We start from the raw sequence: 19,232 nt of genomic DNA, 5'->3' as shown, positions 1-19,232 counted from the left end.
CCCAATTTTTGGGTCTTTTTCTTATATAGGCTCCTATTACCACCCTCATCCCAATTTTTCACACTTGCTGTCTTGTCACCCTACAGCCTGGATTTTCCAGGACTGCACATTTTTGTACTGCAGTTTCTTTATAAAAGATACATAAGAAAATATTTAACATTCAAAAGTGCCTTAAAGAAATCTATCCCTGAAGTGCAGCCTGCAGATGTGAAAATCAGCAGTCAGTAAACAGGGGCAGCACAAAAGTTGGGGCAGGGAGGGGAAAGAGAGGTGCCTCCTGAAAAAAAATGCGTGTCAAACTGTCTCTAGGGCTATATTTTCACAAAGGGAGGCTTCCAGGCACAAATTCAGAGGCTGGGTTTGCATGAAAACACTCACAGTCTGTATCTCACAGGGCAGCACAGCTGCATTGCTGGCTGTAGCTAGCAGAGGTGGACAGAGCTTGGAAGCACCAACATCACGTGGAAACCAGCACAGAAGGCCCAAGGCCAAAGCCAACCTATGGCACCCAAGGGGTTGCAGGGAGGCTGTCTGCAGAAAGGAAGGGGTTGCAGTTTGTGGATACAGCAAGGAGCCATGACCCAGTCTGAAGGATGCAAACCCCGGAAGGGCAAGAAATCATGAAAGGCACCAGGGAGCAGCAGGAGCTAATGGGATGAATTCAGCAAGGGGAGAAATTTCAGGCTGGTGCTGAGGAGACGATCATGAGCCATGAGTTGGTCTGAGAATCTGGGACATTGCAACCCCCTGCAGTGTTTTGGGGACCAGTGTGTTAAATGTATGAATGGCTTCTGTAAGTTTGTGTCCTGCTCTATGGGGAGGGCAACCACAACTCCCCAGGAGCTACAAACAGTGGGGGTCGATTGAGGTGAGTCACTAAACAACTCCAGAGAGATACCACGCTGTGACAGCATGTCCCCCTGTATTCACGCCCTCCACTTTATTTTAATAATCTTTACACCAAATATACCTTGTAAGGCATCGTTTGAAAACTAATAACTTGCCGGTCAATAATATCACCATGAAATGTGTTTTGTAACATTATATATGTAACCCTTCTGCTGTCAGAGTTGGCAACCACAAGGGCCGGGTTCAGTGTCTAGGGATTCCCTTTCAACAAGTGACTCGAGCTCTCACTCACTGACCTGGACAATTACGCACCAGCCCCAGGTGTCTCTACAATGCAATATTTCCCCTCTCGCAAGCACAGAGTCTGAGTGTAGCAAAAACTTTTTAAAAAAGGAGAGAAGTAACTCAGCATTAATTTGGGAAAACACCGCAACTAGGGTTCATTATATATAAACCATGAGCAAAAGACCCACCCTCAAGTAAGCTGGGCAGTGTCCTTTTCCCCTCAGCTTCCTAAGTCCAGCAACCAAAAGTCCCTTTCATGTGCCTGACCCTTCTCTGCACCCTACTCATGGTTGCTGTCCTTGGCCAGTGCAGCCCCAGAGTTCAGAGATTCATCCGCAGAGTTCACCTCCCACTCTGTGTGGAAGGCAAGGGTGGGGGTAAGGAGGCATATTACATGCTGTACTGCTCGGGCACTTACTCTTTGCCCAAACAGCCTATTGCCGTGCCTCTCTGCGGGGCTCTGCTCTGGCCCTCTCCACCAGCCACCCTGCTGGCCACTTGCCACACCTCTCTGATAGCCGCCTTGCTGGCCACTTGTCACACCTCTTCATCAGCCTCCCTGCCAGCCACCCTGGTGGCCACTTGCTGTGCTTCTATGCCAGCCACCAGCCAAGATGTTTTCAGAGCCCTCTACTTAATACAGCTCCAAGTGATTTCACCTGTTAGTAGGGGAATCTCATTGCTGGTGCACACTGGACAGTAGCTTGCAATAGAGACACTATCTCAAAATATGTCTAATACTCAGACCTAGGTATCAGTGATTTCAGTTCTACAGCATGCAACAAGACTCTTAATGGAGTCTAAAATAGTTTTTCATTATACCATGGAGAAAGAAAGGGTCAAATGGTGTCTGGGACCCTTAAACAGGGCCCACACTCCCAGGTACAAACATCTATCCTCTCTCTCTCTAGTCACTAGATTTTGGAACCCATGTCCCCTGCCTACCTTGTTTAGTCGAGGAAATGCCAAATACAGTTCTGTTACCCTTGATTCACATAGCAAGGACAAAACCCCTTTATTACTCCTGCCCCAATAACAAGGAGACTGGGGATCCCACACCAGCCAACAGTGTCTATTTGGGCAAGCAATCCCATCATGCTAAACACCTAGGCAGGGTGGGTGTGCCCTGCAAACGAGATCAGCTCCTGCAGTCCTTTTCCACAGCTCACCACTAGAAGTCAGGGAGAGCTCATTCAGACTCTGCTTCCCTTTGTAAAGTTATGGTTTAATAACATGAGATAAACAACGTAGCATTAAATCGGGAGAACACCTCAGCTAGAGTTCATAGACCAAATCATGAGCAAAGACCCACACCAGGAAATTGGGCCGTGTCCTTTTCCCTGGGCTCTGGAGTCCAGCAACCCCCTAATCACCCCAAGACTCCAAAGTCCAATACCCCAAATGTCCCAAGAGTCCAGCAAGACAAAAATCACCCACAGTCCCAAAAGTCCCGCAACCCAAAAGTTTCTGACCTGGGTCAGTGCAGCCCCAGAGTTCAAGAGTCTATCTGCAGGGTTTCCCGCCCCTCCTCCCCCATCCTGGGTAGAAAGGGGTACCTTAGGTGGTCCCCTGCCAACTGCCCTGCCTCTCCCATGGGGTTCTGCTTTCACCTTCACCACAAACTGCTCCGCTCTACCAGCCACTCCACTCTGCTCCTCCAGCCGTCCCCACAAACTGCTCTGCTCTGCTCCGTCAGTTGCTCTGCTCCATCAGCCATCCCGTGATCTGCTCCAGGCATACCTGCAAACTGCTCAGCTCCGCTCACTCCGTGGGCTGCTCCAACCTTCCCACAAACTGCTCCACTTTGCCAACTGCTCTGCTCCACCGGCTGCTCTGTTCCACAATATGGTTTCAGGCTCTCCCACTGGTTAGCACAGCACTCAATGATCTCAGCTCAATAATTTTAGCTCTTTAGTGATTTCAGCTCACAGCAGGGGAGCCTCAGTGCTGGTACATCATTAGCCCAAAGTGAGTTCAGCTTAGTAACCTGTAACTAGATTCCTAAGGGAATAAAAAAGCAGCTGATATTCAACAGTGGAGAGAGACAAAGGTACAATAGGTGCTTCTGGCTCACACAAGTAGCCCACACCAACAGGTACAGATATCCATCTCTAACCTCTCTCAGTTCATTGGGTTTTGGAACCCATGTCCCTTGTCCAGCGAGTGCTACTTAGTTGATGTTGAGACTCTCTGTCATAAAATAGTTTCATAGTCCCTCATTCACATAATCAGGATGACAATACTTTATTCCTCCTGCCCCAATAACAAAGAAATTGGGGATGCCAGAGCTGTCAAAGTAACCGTTTTAGGCTGCCGTGGGCTATGGTAGGAGGGGTGGGTGTGCCTATGCAAACACGATCAGCCCCTGAAATTCTTTTCCACACTCGCAATAATTCACCACCAGATGTCAGGGTAGAGCTCATCCTGACTCTGCTTACACTGGTATTAAAGGTGCTTATGCATGTGATGCTGTGTGAAATTTGGGGGACACTTTAGGATATTATGAATATCAATATTGTAGAATGGCAATGAGTTATGCCAGATATGCCATGTAAGATATCTGCAAGAATGTTATAATCAGCCAAATATGATAATCTATTTTATATGTTTGTATCACCTTTGTATTTTGGGTTATGGATATGTATGTATTACAAAACTTGTGCTATGCTGCTGGGTGACACCCTCAGACAGTTTGATAATGCACTGCCTAGTCTGCTTGATGGCCAAAAGACCATCAGCTATTCAATTGACCCATTGAGAGAAGACAGATATACTTTGTGACTCAGCAAGGCTTTTAGGGGCATACCTATGGACAGAACTCTAAGGCTTCCAAGCTATGTGCTGGGCAGCTTGTGTTTGGGACAAAGGAAGTAGAGGTCATATGACAAAAGAAATATAAAAGGCAGCTGCATCTTCTCCATCTTGTCTTCATTCCTGCTTCTTACCTCTGGAGGAAACTTTGTACAAATGAAGCTCTGAACAAAGGACTGAATGACCCATCCAAGCCGTGGATGTGTTCCAGAGGGACTTGCAAGACAGCAAACTTACCAGTCCTGCTAGGAACCTGATGGACTTTGAAGTTTTTGTATGTATGTGACTGTTTTACCATTTCACATCCCTCTTCTTGTTCTTTCTTTTTTCTTTATAACAAATCTTTAGTTTTAGACACTAAAGAATTGGCTGGCAGCGTGGTATTTTGGGTAAGATCCAAACCTATACTGACCTGGTAACATGGCTGGCCCTTTGGGGTCAGAAGAATATTTTGTATATGTGAGGAGTTTTAAACTAACTTCTCACCGTACTGTACCAAGGTGCTGATTGGGAGCCAGAGAACTGGAGCGCAAAAAAGGAGGTTGTATGATTTCTCTTTTGCTTCTTGATAACCAGGGTGGGGGATCAAAAGCACAGTTTGTGACTAGTTGAGGCGTTTAACTTCAGTGTTACCCACCAGTCTTGGGAGGATCTGCTCTCCCTTTTGCAGCCTGACCTGACCTTGGCATTGCCAGTGAGGGCTGCCCCAGGCCCCCCAGGTCACAATGCACATATAAGTTATTCTTGTACAGGAAGGGCAATAAGCTATGCCATTGTGAGGCACCTTTTTTCTGGTAATGCTGCATCCACGCTAGGGTTATACTGGTATAACTATATTGGTTAAAAAAACATATCCCAAACTGAAACAAAAACTGTGCAGAACAGGCCTTATTATGGGACACTGATGCACTTATGAAAATCCCTCCCCTAACTGGTACTATGTGCTTTGAAAAATGTTAAGTGCAAAGTGCAATAATTATCCTATCTTTGGGTGGGCAGCTGGTGTTTCTCCTCTGCAGCTGGAGATGTGTGATCACCTTCAGCCTGCACCTTCTGTTTTGGGTTTTGTCTTCCAGCAAAAGATTAGAAGATAAGATAAGTGATAGCCACACCTGTCCTGAGATGCTCCAAGTTAGGGCATAGGCCCACAGCAGAGATGATGACACTTCCTCAGGGGTCTGCAGTGAGAAACCACACAGGAAGCTTAGATACATGCATAGACACAAACAGAAGGGCAATAGTTGAAGTGTTAATCAGATAGGACACCTCCTAACTTTAAGATGAGGAAGATGATATTGTGTGGACAGAAAACAAAAAAAGAAGAATTATAGATGCAGGCCATGTGCTGAAACAAACTGTGGCCCCATCTTTTATTCACTTTTAAATGTGCAGTAGTGACCCACCCTTACACAGCAGTATGTTGAACCCCACTAGTGGCTGCACCACAGAAGTTTGAGTCCATCACCTGTGAACTGGCAGAGAAGGTTCTTTTAGCTCAGGCAATAGCAGCTCATGTGTTTAGATCAAGAAGTTGTAGGTTCAGTTCCTCCTGTCAACAAGCCATCCAGAAGTGTTGTTTTATAAAATAAAAGCCAGAGCTATGTGTACAGCCATTTTGTGCATTGTATATTTGTCAATAACTGCAAAAGCCTTTTGCATACTATGTATCTCTTGTGCATAAATAGTTGCACATAAAAAAAGTAAGTTTAGAAGTTCAAAATAGTAGCTCTACATTTACTTTTCCATGAGTTTTATCTGAATAATTATTGCAGGTCCAGGCCTTCTGGTCTATTGTTTCATCTGCCACCGAAATGCAGCTGTTCTGAGATGAACCAAATCTGCTATTTAACAGCAACACTTTAGAACAAGAACCAAGGCCTTGGCTACACTTGCGAGTTAGAGTACATTAAATCAGCCCTGGGTGCCCTAACTCCTGAGGTGTCCACACTGGCAAGGCACGGAGAGCACCTCACGGCTGGAGTGCTCCTGGTAATCCACCTCCATGAGAAGCATAACTCTTGCTGCACCCCAGCTGGAGTGCCGCAGTGCCAGTGTGGACACCTTGGTCTATTAATGTGCTCTGATTGTCCTCCATGAAGTGTCCCACAATGCCTGTTCTAGCCACTCTGGTCATCACTTTGAACTCTACTGGACTGCCATTAGGTGACCAACCATCAGACCCGCCCTTTAAATTCTCTGGGAGTTTTGAAATTCCTCCTCCTATTTGCTCAGCAAGGCGTGGAGTGCTCTCAGAGCATCTTTTCAGGTGACCATAGCTCCATGCACTAGGCGATCCCCAGTATGGATCAATGGCAAAGTGCTGGACCTCATCAGTGTTTGGGGGGAGGAAGCTGTCCAGCTGTGCTCCAACCGTAGGAATTACGATGCCTTTGTGCAGATATCAAGGACCATGATAGAAAGGGGCCATGACCAGGACACAGTGTAGTGCAGGGTTAAAGTGAAGGAGCCGTGGAATGCCTACCGCAAAACGTGGGAGGTAAACCGCCACTCCGGTGCCGCGCCCATGACCTGCCGTTTCTACAAAGAGCTGGACACAATACTTGGGGGTAACCCCACCTCTACTCTGAGCACCACCATGGACACTTCAGAGGCCACAGCAGCCCAGAGTGCAACAAGGCAGCAGGAGGAATGCGGGATCGAGGGTGCTGAGGAGGAGGGGGCCCCAGAGCCAGAGGACAGCCTGGCATCCCTAGATGCATACAGCCAGGAGCTGTTCTCAAGCCAGGAGGAAGGTAGCTAGTTGCAGCAGACAGTGCTTGTGGAAGAACAAACACCAGAGGAGGGGCCTGGTAAGTGGCTTTTATTTTGAGAAAGGAGCTGTTCAGTGCAGGCTGTTAGGGCAAGGAGGGTTGCAGAAAGAAGACTTGGGGCTGTGTGCATGCCTAGATGCAGAATAGGGTGCTGATGTGCTCTCTCACATCACGGTAATCGGCCTCAGTGATCTCTTCAAAGGTCTCATGCAGAAGCTGGGAAATCCACTTGTGCATGTTCCTTGGCAGAGCTACTGTGCTCCTTAACCCAGTAAGGCTAACATGTCCATGCCACTGTGCTATGAGGGGCGGGGGGACCATTGCTGCACACAGGCAAGCTGCATATGGGCCAGGGCAGAAGCCGCATTGTAGAGAAGACCCTCCTTTGCTTCCTAGGTCACCCTCAGCATCAGGGCTCGCTTTAGGAAGTGCGGAGCGCAATTCGAACTGTTTCAACGGGTCCCCGGCAGGGATGACTTAAGGAAAAAAAAGACGTTAAAAAAACCACCTGGAGCTTGTACTCACCGGGTGGTTCTCCGAGTCTTCGGCGACACTTCGGTGATGGGTCCTTAACTCGCACTAGGTCTTCAGTGGCACTGAAGGACCTGCTGCCAAAGTGCCGCCAAAGACCCAGAGTGAGTGAAGGACCCACCACCGAAGTGCTGCTGAAGACCTAAAGTGTTGCCAGGTGAGTAAAAATTAAAAAGGTGCTTCTAGCCAGGGAAGGGATTCTCACAGGGCGCGGGGCCCTCTTAGGCACAGGGCCCTATTTGAGGGAATTGGTGGAATAGACCTAAAGCTGGCCCTGCTCAGCAGCGAGATATCTTCCAGGATGAACTCATCCAGTGGAAAATGTGGGGACAGTGTTCAGTAATGGGCCCTCCTGCAGCAGTTGGCTTTCCCCAAGGCACAGAACCCCAGAGGACAGTATGGCCATGAAACAGTCAGTCCCGCTTGCCCCTGTGGTTACTCATCATTTTGGGGCTCTTGTGGGTTATGTGCACTCGCTTTGGGATGGGCACTTTCTGCTATTGTGTGCACCGTGCTTGTCTTTAAGTTCAGCCGAATCATTGCTCTGTCTGGTGTGAACAATGCTGCCTCTGTTAAAATGCTGCATTTTGGCTTTACAGATATAACCTTGAGATCCCAGCTGTCCTTGTTATCAACGGCCAAAAGGCTGCAAAGAATCAGGAAGCAGCCACCAAGAAGCAAGGAGGACCTTCTGCATGAAGTCACTTACTGAAAATCAAAAAGTACAGGAGAGGCAGGAGACCGAAAGAAGGCTCCGCCAACAAACTATGGAGCGACTCCTAAGCATTATGAAGTGCCAAGTGGACGCGATGCAGATGCTCATAGCACTGCAGATGGAGCAGATCCGTGCCCGTTCACCTCCTCCCCCCGCAGCCCTTGTCCCCCCATGTAACCTTCAACCCACTTTCCCCAACATACAGTTTCTTATTGCCACCAGCTGCCTCCAAAACCTGTAGCTTCACCACCCAGTCCTGCAAACTACGATCCTTGCCCACTGCACTCAACTCCCGTCACCATGCATTTTAGCCAGCCTGAAGTGCACACTCATTGCACAGCACTCCAGACAGGAAAGCTGAATACAATAACAGGACATGTGCAAATCTGTGATTATCCCATTCCCCATCCTGCCCCCTTCCCTCCTCCCATACAGCACAGATGTGTCATGTCATGTGTGTTTCCCCAGCAGCTCTGTTTCTTTTCAATAAATGAATTTTTTGGCTTTGCAAACATTCTTCATTGCATTAAGTAAAAGATGCAGTGCCTGTTGCTTTCCTGGGCTACACTAAGTCAGTGCATTATACGTAGCAAATGCAAATGCTTACTAGCATTGGAATCACTGCACTTCACTCCTGTGCAGGGCACCAACCATTACTGGTGGCTTTCAGCATCAAATTGCTCCCTCAAGGCATCCCTAACCCTTACAGCCCTGTGCTGGGCCCTTCTAATAGCCCTGCTCTCTGGCTGTGCAAATTCAGCCTCCAGGTGTTAAACCTCTGTGATCTATGCCTGAGTGAAGCTTTCACCTTTCCCTTCACAAATGTTATGGAGGGTACAGCACATGGCTATAACCGTGAAGATGTTGTCATCGGCCAGGTCCAGCTTCATGCAGACAGCACCAGCGGCCCTTTAAACGGCCAAAAGCACATTCAACGGTCATTCTGCACTGACTCAGCCTGTTGTTGAACGGCTCCTTGCTGCTGTCAAGGCTCCCTGTGTAGGATTTCATGAGCCAGCGCATTAACGGGTAAGCGGGGTCTCCAAGGATCACAATGGGCATTTCGACTTCTCCTACAGTGATCTTCTGGTCTGGCAAGAAAGTCCTGGCTTGCAGCTCCCTGAATAGGCCTGTATTCCAAATGATGCGTGCGTCATGCACCTTTCTGGACCAGCCTGCATTAATGTCCATGAAATGCCCACAGTGATCCACAAGTGCCTGGAGAACAATCAAGAAATGCCCCTTCCAGTTTATGTACTCGGAGGCTAGGCTGTCTGGTGCCAGAATTGGAATATGCATGCCATTTATCGCCCGTCCGCAGTTAGGGAAACCCATTTGTGTAAAGCCAGCCACAATGTCACGCATGTTGCCCAGAGTCACGGTTCTTCTGAGCAGGATGCAATTAATGGCCCCGCACACTTGCATCAACACAATTCCAACTGTCGACTTTCCCACTCTGAACTGGTTAGCAACCGATCGGTAGCTGTCTGGAGCTGCCAGCTTCCAGACTGTAATAGCCACCCTCTTCCCCACCAGCAGGGCAGCTCTCAATCTCGTGTCCTTGCACCGCAGGGTTGGGGCGAGCTCAGCACACAGTCCCATGAAAGTGGCTTTCCTCATCCGAAAGTGCTGCAGCCACTGCTCATCACCCCAGATTTGTATGAGATGTGTTCTCACCACTCAGTGCTTGTTTCCAAGCCCAAAAGCGCCATGCCACGGTGGTGAGCATGTCTGTGAATGCCACACGCACTCTCGTGTCATATGCATTATGTGTGTCGACATCATCGTCGAACTCCTCACTGGCACTTTGTAGCATAAGGAGTAACTCGACTGCAATTTGTGACATACTGGCGAGACCCTCAGCATATTCCTCACAAAATCGAGATCCATAGAAAGATGGTGCCAAATGTGAATGGAAGCACAGGGATCGCTGGGATGCGAAGCGATGCATCACGGGACATTGGGGCAGGACCCAAGAAGGCCTGGCACCCCCACTCCTTCTTCCCACAGGCCACAGTGCCAGAATTGGAAGAGGTGCTCTGTGGGATAGCTGCCTGTAATGCACTGCTGCCAATGTTGCTGCAAGTGCCACAAATGTGGCCACACCACTGTGCTTGCACTGACAGTGTGAACATACTGCAGCGCTTTCCCTGCTGTGCTCTCTGTGGGCTGGTTTAACTCCTGGTGCTCTACATCGGCAAGTGTAACCATGCCCTAAAGAAGCATACTACAACCTCAGTGCTAGAGATAGGTGGAGTTTGATTTTGTCCCGGTGCTAATCAACAACAAAATAAGGTAGGTCCTACCTTCTTCCAGTAATACCATTTTTTAAAGGTAATTAAGAACAGGATATTTATTTGATTGACATTTAAAAATTCTTTATCTGACAATGAAAACTTCAACCCCTAATCTTCTGCCTGAACTTCTTGACTTTGTCCCTCTATTCCTGTCCTTTCAGTCAATATTTTCCATTAGAGAGTGTTACAACTCACGCTGAGTTAAATATAGACTTGCAAAGTATTCTGCTGCTGGCTGGGTTTCGGAGAAAGGAAATGGAGGGTTTCAACAATTAAACTGTTCATTTCAAAACTCTCACACCTCAGGTCCCTCAGCTCATCAGCCTAACTGTATATTTTACAATACACAGCATGAGCTTGAAAACCTAGTGGAGAAAAACCAAGTAATCTGAAGGACATTCGAACACTTTGTTGTTGGGTTTAGGGCTCTGTTATTTGCAGAGAGGCTTTTGCTATCTGTTAACTGCATAGCCTTGTTACCACTTGTTAACCAGTACTATAGCACCCTTGTTTGCTGCACGTTTTTGCAAAGCCAGCAGACCAATGTTTTTCACCAACTGCTCTGTCCATGTTCACAAAATACATCTTCACAGAATAAATCAGTTTTGGGGACAACTCTTCTGCCTGCCGTCATTCCTCCGACAGTAGCATCTCTCCTTGCACATAAAATCAAACAGGAACATGTATTTGGAATTGTTATTGAAAAGGTGCTAATGTCATACATGTTATGAGTTGGTTACATATAAGCACTCTGAATGGAACTCTACATTGAAAGAGTTAGATCTACTTCGAATCAGTGTGCACAGACCCATTCCACTGTAGGCGTATGTGCACCCAATGCACTCCGGTGGGAGACTTTTGCCAGCAGTACGACTACTCAGTGCATGTGCCCCTGCTATTCTTGTGCACAGAGCCAATGATATATGGAGGCACGGTTGTCACTTCCCTCTCAGTTCTTCTTACCACCCCCGCTGAGAGTTGGAGCTCTCTGTCTCTCATCAGCTTTGGTTAGCTGGCTTTAAGAAAGAGAGTTTCTCTTATTGCATATAGTTTAGTGTTAGTTCTAGCACTAGAACTAGTTTAGTTAGTCAGTTAGCTGTTTGGGGGAGGGAGAATTTGCCATGCAGAAATCAGCAGGATTTCAACAGGGTGCCAGACACAAAAGTTGCCTAATTTGCTTAGGTGAGGGACATGGAGGAACAAATGTCTTATATGCACCTCATTTCCAATGAGGACAAAGAAGAAAAGGGATTTCCAACCTTAAAATTCATCTTCTCAAAAAAGTGGTGTTTCCCTCCTTGGAGACTGATCCTGACCATTGGAGAGTAGAGAGCTCCTCTATGGGGAATGCCCCTCAGGCTGCCCTGGCTCTGAAACAGGGTTTGGATGAGCAATATCACCCAACTTCCTCTCCTGTGGTCTCCCGAAAGCACTCAGATACATCTGAGATTGATAAACTGTCAAAAACTTGCTCTTCACCTCACAAAAAGGCAATTTTAAAGTCCTCCAGTGCTGAGCTGAGGTCTGGTCATAAGCACTGATACCTCGGGAGGCACCCTCAAGACCGGTGCCTTCACCTTTACTGGAGAGATCTTCGACCCCAGCACTGTCAGGTCTGGAACCAGAGCTGGCAGCTATGCACTCACCTCTGCTGTCAGTGCCATTTACTCCATAAGCATTTGTGTCTCCCTCTGCCAGTCTCAGCTTTGCTGCAAGAGCATTGTTTGCACCATTCAGGAATTCAGATATTTCCTTACCTGGATGATTGGCTAGTTTGGGGAAGATCAAGGTTCCACGTCTAGAACCATATCCTGGTCATCAGACATCTGTTTTCTCATCTTGGTCTAAAATTGAAAGTAGACAAAGCGACATTACAACCAACAGAAGAATAATTTTTATAGGAGTGGATCTAGACTCTATTACCACTATAGCTTATATGCTGATGGACAGATTTCTGTCCATAGTCTCCGTCTAAAACCCTCTTGTCCAACCCAAGGACCACCTGCTGCATTTGAAATCTTCTGTTCTCTCCATCAGTACTGTGAGAGTCCATTTACCTTCCATCTTGGTGATACAGCTACCAGTAGATGAGTTTTCTGTCTTTTCACATCTCTGGGTATCTAGATTTTAAAGAGCCTCATTCATGTGTACCTTTCTGTGTCTGATTCCATACCTTCATGAGACTTGAATTAAGTTTTGCCTTGTTTAATGGTTCCCCTTCAAACTTTTTAACAACTTCCTTATTATTGCTATCAGTGAAAACTGCCTTTTTAATAGCAACTACTTCTGCGAGGAGGGTACCACTAGCTGACCACCCTTTCACAAGGGCTACGTTTCCTTTTGACTGCACCCTAAGTTCTTGTCTAAGGTTGTACCTGCATTCTGCCTCAATTAGACCATTTATCTTCCAGTTTTCTTTCCTAAACCTCATTCTAGCAAAGCTGAGGAGAAATGTCACACTTTGGAAATGTTTGGAATGCTCTGTCCTTTTACCTGGTGGTCACAACGTCTTTCAGGTCATTGTCTAGACTTTCTGTGGTCTTCTCTGAAGGACTAAAGGGCAGTTGGTTACAGCCCAGGGCGTATCACATTGGATTTCTGACTGTATCAAGCTCTGCTATAATACAGCAAAGGTTCCTCATCTCAGAGACTAACAACCCATTCCCCTAGAGCTCATTCCATTTTCTCAGCCTTCTTGAGCAACATACTGATTGTGTCAAGTATCAGGGGGTAGCCGTGTTAGTCTGTATCCACAAAAACAACAAGGAGTCCAGTGGTACCTTAAAGACTAACAAATTTATTTGGGCATAAGCTTTCATGGGTAAAAAACCCACTTCTTCAGATGCATACTGATAGTGGTCATTCACATAGCAGCAATGTGGCCATCTGTACTACTTTTTTTCAGACACTATGTTATCGCCCAAGTTTCCTGGGATGATGCCACCTTCAGCAAGTCTGTGCTCTCTCTTCGAGTAATCCAAAGTCCCACCATCTTTAAGGAAACTGCAGGTGAATTACCTACAGTGTAATGCGTCCAGTCACTCCACGGAGAAGAACAGCCGGCTGAATCTGAATCTGAATAAGAAGGGGCTGATGCTGATGAGCAGAGGAAAGTATTTTGAAGAACTTACAGCCATGGTGTTGTCTTTATTGGTTGAAGGCACACATCCACAATGGTCAATTCTGTCTGTAATGTAGGAGTACTCTTGGATTTCTTGCTGATACTGGATGCTCACGTAGCAACATCTGTGAGTAACACTTTCTATTATCTCTGCATGGTTAGGGATGCCATACTACCCTGGCAAATGAAGACCTAACCTCAGTTATTTACCCTTTTATTACCTCTCAGCCAGGGCCGGCTCCAGGGGTTTTGCTGCCCCAAGCAGCCAAAAAAAAAAAAAAAAAAGCCGCAATCGCGATCTGTGGCAATTCAGCAGGAGGTCCTTCGCTCCAAGCGGGAGTGAGGGACCCTCCGCCGAATCGCCGCTGAATACTTGAAAGTGCTGCCCCCCTCCGGAGTTGCCGCCCCAAGCACCTGTTTGATAGGCTGGTGCCTGGAGCCAGCCCTGCTCTCAGCTGGATTATAGCTATATAATATGCCTGAGCATGAAACCTTCAGCGCTTATGAAATTCGAACTAGTACAGAACCCTGCAGTGTGTCTCCTCAGCAGCACAGGCTACTATGAACATATCAAACCTGTCTTCCGCTCTCTACATTGGCTTCCCATAGAACTTTGCATCAAGTTCAAGGTCTGTCCTTCTCTTCAAAGTGCTTCATGACCTGGGCCCAGGGTATCTAAATAATTTTCTAAAGCTGTGGGATAAAGACTGATCAACAACTCCATGCCACTGGAACTCTCAACAATTCGGGCAAAGCTTGTCTGTGAAGGAGACAGAATTTTCTCTGGAATGAACTCCCCGAAGAACTACGGATCTTCACAAACTTCACCATCTTCCACTCCAAGCGCAGGGCACATATTTCTTTGACCTTGTCAGCTCTAATATAAACACATTGCAACAGGTATATTTATATGAAAAAGCACCACAAAAAACACCACACCCGACCAAACCAAGACACTCTACTGCACATTTCTCCCTCTAGGAAGGTGGTGAGAGAAAAGACCTTTTCCGTAACTGGTGTTCTTTGAGATGTGTTGCTCATGTCCATTCCACAGTAGGTGTGCTTGCTTGCCATGTGCACTGGTGCCGGAAGTTTTTCCCCTAGCAGTACTTGCAGTGGAGTGCCCCAGCAACCCCTGGAATGACCCCACCATGGTGCAGTATAAGGGGCACCACACGCTCCCCCCACCCTCAGTTCTTTTTGCCAGACAACTGCAGCAGAGGGAGAGGAGGGCGGGATGTGGAACAGACATGAGCAACACATCTCGAAGAACGCCAGTTAAGGAAAAGGTAACTGTCTTTTCTTCTTCGAGTGATTGTTCATGTGCATTCCACAATAGGTGGTTCCAAGCCATATCTGTTGGAGGAGGGTAGGAGTTCACAGACTCTTGGGATGGAGCACAGCCCTGCCGAATCCGGCGTCCTCCATGGTTTGGGAGATGATCGCATAATGCGAGGTGAAGATGTGAACCGAAGACTATGTGGCAGCCCTGCAAATGTCCTGGATAGGGACATGGGCCACAAACACAGCCGACAAGACTTGCGCCCTAGTTGAGTGCGCCCTCACAATCGGTGTTGTGGGGGGGACTCCTGCCAGGTCATAACCAGTAGGAGTACAAGAGGTGATCCAGTTGAAGAGCCACTGAGTGGAGATCGGCCAACCTCTCATGAGCTCAGCCAAGGCGATGAACAGCTATGAGGATTTCTTGAGCCTCTTTGTATGGTCCAGGAAAAAGGCCAGAGCCTCTCTCACATCCAGCATGTGGAGGCTGCGCTCCTCACTGGACACATGGGGCTTGGGACAGAGCACCAGCAGGAAAATGTCCTGACCCATGTGGTAGGGGGAGGCCACCTTGGGGAGGAATGAAGGATGTGGTCAGAGCTGGACCTTATCCTTATGGAACATTGTGTACGGGGGCTCAGAGGTCAGGGGCCTGAGCTCCAAGACCCGTCTAGCGGATGGGATCGCCACCAGGAAGGCTACCTTCCATGAGAGGTGCGACCTGGAGCATGTAGCTAGCAGTTCAAATGGGGGGCCCATCAACCTGGTCAGCACCAAGTTCAGGTCCCACTGTGGCATATGGGAAGAGACGATCCAACTCCTTGAGGAATCAGCCAGTCATAGCGTGGGAGAACACCGTGTGGCCCTGCCGATATGGCCGCCAAATGCACCTTGATGGATGAGGGTGCTAGGCCTTGGGCCCTAAGGTGAAGGAAGTAGTCTAAAATGAGCTGAATCAGAGCAGCCATAGGAGAAACATCCCGATCAGCCGCCCAACAGGAAAATAGGATCACTTAGTCAGATAGGCCCGACGTGTGAAGGGGTGTCTACTTTCCAGCAGGAGTCGCTGAACCCATTCTGAGCAAGTCCTCTCCTCCTGGCCTAACCATTGAGCAGCCATGCCTTGAGGTGGAGTGCCACTAGGTTGGGGTGGAGGAGGCAGCCCTGGTCCTGGGATAGCAGGTCTGGCTGGGGCAGCAATGGCCATGGCAGGGCAACCGCCAGGCTTGTGAGAGTCCCGTACCAATGTTGCCTAGGCCATGCGGGGCGATTAGAAGGACCCAGACCCTGTCCGTTCTTATCTGCTGCAAGACCTTGCCAATCAGCAGGATCGGGGAGAGGCATAGAGAAGCTGGCTCAACCAGGGCAGAAGGAAGGCATCGGAGATGGTGCCCATGCCCAATTTCCCCCAGAGCAGAAGCAGGGACACTGGTGGTGAACAGGTCTACCTGGGGAGTGCCCCACATTTGGAAAAGCTTGTACACCACCTCTGTGTATAGTGACCGCTCATGCTGAGAGGAGAAGTCCCAGCTCAAGTGATCCACCTGGGAATTCCAGGTGCCCAGTAAGTGGTAGGTTTCCAGGTAAATATCATGGACTATGCAGATGTCCCACAGGCTGAGGACTTACTGGCAGAGGGCTGAGGAATGGGCCTGTCATAGCATTCCCTCTCAGATCTGAACCTTAGAGTTCAGAAAATGAGATACTAGCACCTGAATCCTCTAAGCTTAATTACCAGCTTAGATCTGATAGCACTGCCACCACCCAAAAATATAGTGTTTTGGGGCACTCTGACCTCCCCAACCTTTCCTGGGGACCCCAAGAACCCAGATCCTTTGGGTTCTGAAAACAAGGAGAAATAAACCATTCCCCCACCTTTCCCCCTCCCAGAATTTCCCTCCCTGGGCTATCCTGAGAGATACTGATCCAACCTCTTAAATCACCATCCAGAGAAGCATCTCCCTTCCCTTCCACAAAGAGGCAAACAGATTCAAGGAAAACAGAGAGAGATTCTATCTCTCCCCACCCATCCTGGTGAGTTATCCCAATCCCCTGGAAAAAAACAAGGGAAACAAAAAAAAAAAATCAATCAGGTTCTCTAAAAAGAAATCTTTTAATAAAAGAAAGGAAAAAGTAAAGAATTATCTCTGTAACTTCAAGATGTAAATATTACAGGGTCCTATAGCTTACAGACACCAGAAAGAGACTTTCCCCCCAGTACCAATACAAATCAAAATATTCCCAGCAACTACACATATAAAAGTTAACCAGCCAGATCCACAATTGCAAATAGAGTAAAACAATCAAAAAACCTAAACCGCCTGTTTTTACTTACTATTTGAAAAGAAACTTAGAGAGCCTGTAGTAATGTCTGGTCTCTCTCAGACCCTCCGAGAGAAGAACACACAACGGACAAAGAACACACACAAAAGCTTCCCTCCACCCAAATTTAAAAGTATCTTGTCTTCTGAGTGGTCTTCTGGTCAGGTGTCCAGTTCCCTGCTTGTAACCCTTTACAGGTAGAAGAGACATTAACCCTTAACAATCTGTTTATGACAGGGCCTCACCTTGCCTGTTGATGTAGAACATTGAGGCCGTGTTCTCAGTGAGAACCCTGACTACTCTGCCCTCCAGGTGCGAGCAGAAAGCCACGCATGCCAGATGGACCATCCTGAGTTCCTTGACATTTATATGCCGGTGAAGAACCTGCGTGGACCACAGACACTGGCTCTGAACGTTCCCCACATGGGCTCCCCACGCCAGGTCCAACACATCGGACACCAGCTCCACTGACGGGGCCCGGCCTCTGAATGGGACTCTGTGGAGCATGTACCCTGGGAAGGACCACCATTGTAGGGCGGCGATCACTGCTTCAGGTACAGTGAGGACTTTGTCCATCCTGTCGCTGGACTGGGAGAACACTCAGGCCAACCAGAGCTGGAAGGGATGCATCCTGAGTCTGGTGTGATGAACCACATATGTGCATGCTGACATATGACCTAAGAGCAGGAGGCACACTCTGGCTGTGGTCACAGGGAACCTTGTGACTGTGCTGATGAGCTCCCTCAGGGTCTCAAACCTGTTTGGTGGGAGGGACGCCCTGGCTAACACTGCATCCAGAGCTGCCCCGATAGTCACAGTGCAGTGCACAGAGTTTAACGTGGGTTTGGCGTTGTTTACCAACAGGTCCAGGATGGCACATGTGGACAGAAGAAGCGCCACATGGTCTTGCAGCTGCAACTGGGAGCTGCCCTTGACCAGCCAGTCATTGAGGTAGGGGAAGATCTGGACCCCCTGATGTCTGAGGTAGGCCACCACCACAGACACACACTTTGTGAATACCCTGAGAGCCATGGACAGGCCAAATGGGAGGACTATAAACTGGTAGTGCTCCTGCCCAATCGTGAAACAGAGGAGCCGCCTAGGGAGACCAGACAGCAAAGTATTTCCATTCTGCCCTCTTAGAAGTGGGGGGCAGAGAAGCCAGGGTTTGCCATGAGGCACTGGAAATCTTTGCCACCCCTTCATGGAGTGGGAGAGCCACGCTGCTTGGTGCCGAAGCCAAGAGGATGTTGAAGAGGGAGTCTGAGGGCTCCTCCACCTCCTCGGCTTGAAGGTTGAGGCTTAATGCCACCCTTTTCAGCAGTGCTTGGTGGGCTTTAGAGTCCTCCTGCAGGACAGGCGGACGAGGGGCCGTGATCGCCTCATCCAGGGAGGACGAGGATGGAGGAGTGATACTCTGCGTACCCAGCAGTGCCACAGATTCCACCATGGGGTCCCCCTCCGGGCGCGAGACTGGGGATGAATTCCCCACTGACTTCTTCCTGGAAGGCTGAGATAGGGAGGCTGAGGGTCTCTCTGAGGCTCCAGCAAGTGAGAGAGCCATTACTGGGGGCTGCATCGGGAGCCACTGGCCCCATTGGTACCACGATGCTGGCCAAGGAGTCTGGTGCCACTGTGGGAATGATGCCGATCCCAAGACCGTGATCTGAGTGTGGAGGAGTGGGAGTACCGCTGTTAGCAGCTGCTCCGCGATTGGCTCCAACAGGCAGATCCGTGATGGTGAGGTGCCGGCGACTGATGCCTGGTACTGCAGGAGCCGTGCCACAGTGGGGACCTCAAGCAAGATGAAGAACGGGAACAGCGTTGATGCCTGTATCATGATGGGCTACAGTAGCCTCTCAGAGATGAGAACCTCTAGTGCCGACTGTCCTGGTGTCAATGGGACACGCTCTTCTCTTGAGGTCTACGGTTCCTTGAGGTGGAGTGATGCCTGGAACCCCTGCCAGTCGGTATCCAGCCAGACAGCCTGGTGGGGGTCGACGGTGACCAGCATGGACTGCACATGGGATGGTCACTGAGTGGGGAATGGCATCAAGAACCTTCCCTAGACCAGTACCAGTACTGTCCAGTAGCAATTGTGGGGATCCAAGCAGTGGCTTGCCTCTGGACCAGGGAGCCAATGGTGGTGGTGCCGCTGGTACTGGCAGACACATAATGTCCCAGGCTGCCTGCGAGGCATCCAGCGTGGAGGGCATCTGAATGTCCAGGGAGGCAGACTCAGAGAGGAT

At 48.7% G+C, this 19,232-nt stretch overlaps 1 protein-coding gene across 1 annotated transcript in view; it reads right to left on the bottom strand.

Annotated features, from left to right (window-relative positions):
• Nucleotides 1–19,232, bottom strand: part of LOC127032323 (killer cell lectin-like receptor subfamily B member 1B allele A) — an 81,789-nt gene that overhangs the window by 39,455 nt on the left and 23,102 nt on the right. The window lies entirely within an intron of this gene.

Source organism: Gopherus flavomarginatus, chromosome 12, assembly GCF_025201925.1.
Source record: "Gopherus flavomarginatus isolate rGopFla2 chromosome 12, rGopFla2.mat.asm, whole genome shotgun sequence".
In the NCBI taxonomy this organism is placed as follows: domain Eukaryota; kingdom Metazoa; phylum Chordata; order Testudines; family Testudinidae; genus Gopherus; species Gopherus flavomarginatus.
This window is presented reverse-complemented; position numbering and strand designations above follow the sequence as displayed.